The following is a 5920-nucleotide window of genomic DNA, read 5'->3' as shown; positions in this document are numbered from 1 at the left end:
ACAAACCAGAAGAGGAGTATGAGTTGTCCTGGTAAAGAATAGTGGAGAGGTTAAGGTAGAAGGGTGATGGAAAGGTATTCCAGGCCCAGGGAACAGCATGTGCAAAGGCTTGGAGGAGAGAGACTGGCCTGAACACGGAACAGAAAGCTGGCTAGAACCTAAGCTGTGGCCAGTGATGGGTGACAGGCAAGGGCTGATCCACACAGGCCCACCACAGCAGGTAAGGAGCTTGGGCTTGGTCCTAAGGAAAATGGGAAGCTATGCAAGCGTTTTTTTTTTTTTTTTTGGTTGTTGTTTTGTTTTGTTTGGGGCTGTGCTGGGTCTTCGCTGTTGCACAGGGTTATCTCTAGCTGTGACTAGCAGGGGCTGCTTGCAGTCTTCTTGTTGTTGCAGAGCACAGGCTCGGTAGTTGTGGTACACGGACTTAGCTGCTCTGCAGCCTGTGGGATCTTCCTGGACTAGGGATCGACCCTGTATCTCCTGCATTGGCAGGCAGATTCTTTACCACTGAGCCACCAGAAAAGCCCCCACCGAAGTGTTTTAAGAAAGAGAACATCATGTGTGATTTGGGTTTTAGAAGACAGAGTGGACAGAATTAAAGAAGAGGTACTGAAGTCAGGAAGCTGGGTCAGAGGAGATTCTCATCCCCAGCCTACCTGCTTTCTGTCCATCCAGAGCCCTTACAACCTCATGAGGCCACCCCCAATACTGGTCAGGACTCTAGGCCACAGCAACAGAGGCCATTCCAGCAGCTGAGCCCTTTAGAAGGGGATGATTAGTCCCCAGGCTGACAAAGGGGCTCAGAAGTTTGGGGGCAGTAAAAAGAAAAGCCAGAATCAGGATCTTGGTGCCCCCAGGACACTCTGTCTATCATCGCTCATCTCTGTCTCTGCTTCTTTCTGCCAAGTGACCTCAGTTTCTCCCACTGCACCTGGGCAAGACCCACAAGGCCAGGGAAGGTGACCCCAAGAGTCTACTTTGAACTCTTACTCCAAAGGCAAGATGGAGTTTCTCCCATAGACAGCAGCAGAAAGTCCCAGGGGAGGCCTTGATGCGTGGGTCCTGAACCAGTAAGGAGGCAGTACTCTGATTGGCCAGCTTGGGTCACATGTCCATCCCTGAGCTCTAAGCTGGGAGGTGCGGAGGCCAAAGAATTGTAATTGATGGGAGAACAGAAATGGAAAGGCTGTGCCACGACCTAGTAATAGGGGAGGCTAGTGAGCAGGTTAAAAACAAACCAAGTACATAATCAACAAACAACACATACAGACCTCCATGCAGGTAATGGTGGGTGGTTGAACCATTTATTACACCTTTCCCCCCTAACTCTCCTAGAGCTAACTAGTAGAAACTAAAAACCACCAAAATAACTAGTCAGTCTGGATCAGTCAGTCCAACCTCCAGTCAGTACAGGGAGGAAAGAAAGTCAGGCGGTGTTTACGGCTGGACTCACAGGTGACCCACGGTGCCCTTCTGAAAATTCTGTCCAAATAACTGCCAGTCAGAGATCCTCCTGGAGTTAGCAGTGTCACCAGGAGCTGTCCAAAAAACAGGCCAGAGTGAGTGGACTATTGGGCAAAGGCCAGATCCCCTGCCCTCTTATTTCAAGCTGCCTATAAGAAAGAGCCACCTGAAACCCGCAACCCACACCTTCCCCAGCCTCCTGTGACCTCAGACAAGACCTGGCTTGACAAACCCTTGAGCTCAGCAATTCCACTTCTCAGTATCGATTCTAGAGAAACGTTCTCACATGCACACAATGAGACAGTCACAGAGATTTTTATTGCAGCACTTTTTATGGAGAGAAAAAAGGTGAAAGAAACTTACATATCTATCAATAGGGAAATGGTTTTTTAAAAGATGATGAGGACTTCCCTAGTGGTCTAATGGTTAAGGATCTGTCTGCCAATGCAGGAGACATGGATTTTATCCCTGTTCCAGAAAGATCCCACATGCTGAGGGGCAACAAGCAGTTGTGTGCCACAACTACTGAGCCCTGGGCACCCTAGAACCTGTGCTCTGAAACAAGAGAATCCCACACAGTGAGAAGCCTGTGCACTGCAACTAGAGCGTAGGCCCCGATCGCTGCAACTAGAGAAAAGCCAGCACACAGCAACAAAGACCCAGTGCAACCCTAAATAAATAAGTAAAAATGTTTTTAAAAAGATGGCACATCCAAGCCATGGAACATGACACATGACCTCATTAGAATAAGAGAGCACTCTATGAGCTAATGTAGAAAAATGTCTGGGATGCTACTAATATTAAAAAAAAAAAGCCAGATGCAACAACATGCATATTGTATGATAGCTTTCATGTTTTTTGAAAGACCCATAGCAAAAACACATGCATATGTATGTATATAAATGCATGGAAATGAAGCTATAAGGATTATACGCTACTCTGATAACAGTGGTTACTATGGAGAAGAGATTGAAATGTAGGGGTGAGTGGTGGAGGAAGGTAGCCCAAGGAAGTTTTTCTTTATCTAAGTTGTTCAACTATCTGACAAGGAAAATATATGCAGCTAGCACTTGCACAGTCAAAGTTAATATTTAGGGAGAAAGTCAGGGGGCTATGTGCATTGTAGCACTGCCAGTAATAACAGGAAACCCAAAAACAACCTAAACACTTACCTGAAAAGGGCCAACCAAACCAGTACAGGCCCCTCTGACAAAGGACCCTGGGCGGCTGCTGAGAAAAAAGGGGGCCGAGCCACATAGGAAAATATTCTCTGAAAATGAAAAAGCAAGCTGCAAGGATGATGCTTGGAGTATAATCTCGTGTTTACAAAGCAAAGATGAGTTATCGTACACTAAGAGGGAACAGACACGAGCCAAACCACTAACAGGGAGTGTCGTCGAGTGGAAGGACACTCTTGAAGTCACACAGATGTAGCTTCACTCCCTGCCCTGGAACCAGCTGGTCTTGGTGCTGGGGCGGGGGCGGAGGGGGAGCACCAGCTCTAAGCCCCTTTGCCTGTCCTTAAAAAGAGAGGGCAGCAGAACCTACCTTGAGGGGCTGATAACAGGATTGAGGAACCATGAACTTTAAAAGCCTGACTCTGCAGCCATTTTTCAGCAAGCTCATTGTCCTCAATGCCTGCGCTGTTTCATCTGGAAGTGGGTTTTGGAGCTGGGGGAACCAGACACTCAAAATATACTCTACTACAATGCTCAGATTTCTACAGCGAGCTTGCATCACTTCCATGTTTTAAAAAACTAAAAGGAGAAAACAACCCAGCCCAACAGCTGCCTGTGATGTGCCCTCTGACAGCAGCTGGATGCTCCACCCCAGGGCTGTCTGGATGTGAAACTCCTGAGCCCGTCACGCCGGCCATCGCTGACCACGGGCTGTGAGTGTGCACACCCAGCCACCACCAGCTCTCACCTCGAAGAAACTTCTTCCAGTTCCAAGACTGTGATTATGGAGACACGCAGGTAAAATGAGCCAGGCCCTCAGAGCACGAAGATCCCTCCCAGCTGCAGGCTCGGGACCGGGGGGACGGGCAAGAGGTGGGTGACAGGTGTTCTCCTGTCGCCTGCCTGCCTGCGTCCTGGGATTTAATACAATTTGGACACCTCAGCTGAGTGGCGGCCGGGGCTCCAGCCACGTGAATTCAGGCAGATAAATACTGGAGCAAAGGGCGCCGAGACCTTGGCTCCCTGTCATCTTGTCACCAGCTCTGCCAGAGCCCCTCTGACATGTTAAGTTGCCGAATCAATCAGGGCTGAAGGGAGGAGGCTGAGAATTCCACAAGATCGCACCTTGAGAATCACATGGTCCCACTGCTCTCCCTTTCAGCATCCGAGAGGTCCATCCAGCAACACAGAGGAGACCCCGGGCACAGGCAGTGGATTCTGAGCACCTACCCTGAGCCAGGCCTAAGAATTTGCCAGCAATGCAGGACCCCTGGGTTGGGAAGACCCCCTGGAAAAGGGAAAGGCTACCCACTCCAGTATTCTGGCCTGGAGAATTCCAGGGACTGTATATCTATGGGGTTGCAAAGAGTCGGACGCGACTGAGCGACTTTCACTTTCACTTCACTTCACCACGCGCCAGGTCATCATGGGTCCCAGGAATGCAGCAGAGACAGGACAGCGACACACTCTGTAGAAAGAGCTTCTAGGCTGGGACCCCCTCTGTCCCCAGAGTCCAAGCCCCAGCCACCGAGAGGGCGGCGTCTCTCACTCTCTGGAACTGCTCTGGGACCCCGGGACCTGAGTACCAGTCCCCATCGGGCACTGTGTGGGTGAGCCGTGAACCCTGGTTTGATTGGCCAAATCAGCCCTACCCTGGGAACACTGGAGTGAGTGCAGAGGAGAGCAAAGGGTCTGATGTTTGCTCCTTCATCTCCCACATGCTTGGCACCATGCAGAGCATGAGGCTGAGCTGGGAACAATGTGGACATGCCCTGGAGGAAGCAGGGACCTTGAGGAATGAGGCCATTATCCCCAGGTCGCCAAACAAGCCCATGGTGCCTTTGCTGCCACCCAGCCCCTCTCATCTAAGGGAAATCAGTCCTGAATATTCATTGGAAGGACTGATGCTGAAGCTGAAACTCCAATACTTTGGCCACCTGATGCGAAGAGCTGAGTCATTTGCAAAGACCCTGATGCTGGGAATGATTGAAGGCAGAAGGAGAAGGGATGACAGAAGATGAGATGGTTGGATGGCATCACCAACTCAATGGACATGAGTTGGAGTAAGCTCAAGGAGTTGGTGATGGACAGGGAAGCCTAGCATGCTGCAGTCCATGGGATTGCAAAGAGTCGGACACAACTGAGCGACTGAACTGAACTGAACTGAGCCCCTCTCAGCTCGGGGAGGGAATCAAGCACAGAGACCTTTGTCAGCCCTTCCAGGAGGGCGGGAAGATTCCCTAGGGAGTCCATGGACCAAGCTGCCTCCATCCCCCCGCAGTGACCTTATGCCCAGCATAATCCCTCCACCCTCCCTCTGTCCCTACAAAGTGACAACCTCGCAACACCTCACTTAGAAAGTTCTAGGTCTCCAAAACAGACCAAATACCATGTTGATCGATATTTTGCCAATTCAGGGTAATTGCTGCTATGGTTTTCTGTCCCTTTTTTCTTTTCCACCACCTGCCCCACATCATGTCAAGATGACCTCAACTCATGCCATCTCTCCCTTCCATCCACCCCCACGTAGCTGTCCCGTTAATTCCTTTGGATCCCCCACAGATGACCGAGCAGCTGCCCAAGCCTGTGCTGCCCTGGACAGCAGCCTGGGATACAAACCCCTAGACCCAAGCATCCTCTGTGAACAAATACCACCCAACTCACCCAGAGCATCTGACCTTCCACCTTCACCTCATTCCTTCCCCCTGGAGGCTGTGTTGCAGCAAGCAACCCCCTGCCCCACTCTGGGCCTCGGTTTCCCATCTGCAGAGTGAGATCCAGGCAAGAGGATCATTGAAGACAACATTCTCCATCCTCATTATACAACTGCCTCTCCCTGACTCACGGTGGGACCCTCACGAAATAGGACCATGTGTCCCTCATCTCCAGGTCCCAGCTCAGGGCCTGCATACAGGAAGGCAGATGGAGTGTGGTTCTGAGAGGGACTTGGAGTCCCACAGAGAGACTGGGGGCTGGGCAGGAAGGAGGGGTGAAGCCTCAAGTCCCTGCTTTCTCTTCACCAGGCACAACCCCTGAGCACTTTGCACCCAAGGGTCTCCTGCCCTCCGCCGTAAGACATGAGAGCACCCTCATCTCCATCAAGGCTGTAGCTGGAGGTCAAATGAGAAAAACGGGTATAAAGCTCTCAGCACAGAGCCCAGCGCATAACAAATGTATGATGAAGATTTGTTGTTACAGATGACGATACTTAGAACAACCGTTTGAATAAAACATAAAACCAGAGATTGTTACTTCCTATTCTTTAGCGACTTCGGCTC

This window comes from Bos indicus x Bos taurus, chromosome 2 (genome assembly GCF_003369695.1).
Source record: "Bos indicus x Bos taurus breed Angus x Brahman F1 hybrid chromosome 2, Bos_hybrid_MaternalHap_v2.0, whole genome shotgun sequence".
Taxonomy (NCBI): Eukaryota; Metazoa; Chordata; class Mammalia; order Artiodactyla; family Bovidae; genus Bos; species Bos indicus x Bos taurus.
Note: the sequence above shows the minus strand (reverse complement) of the source record.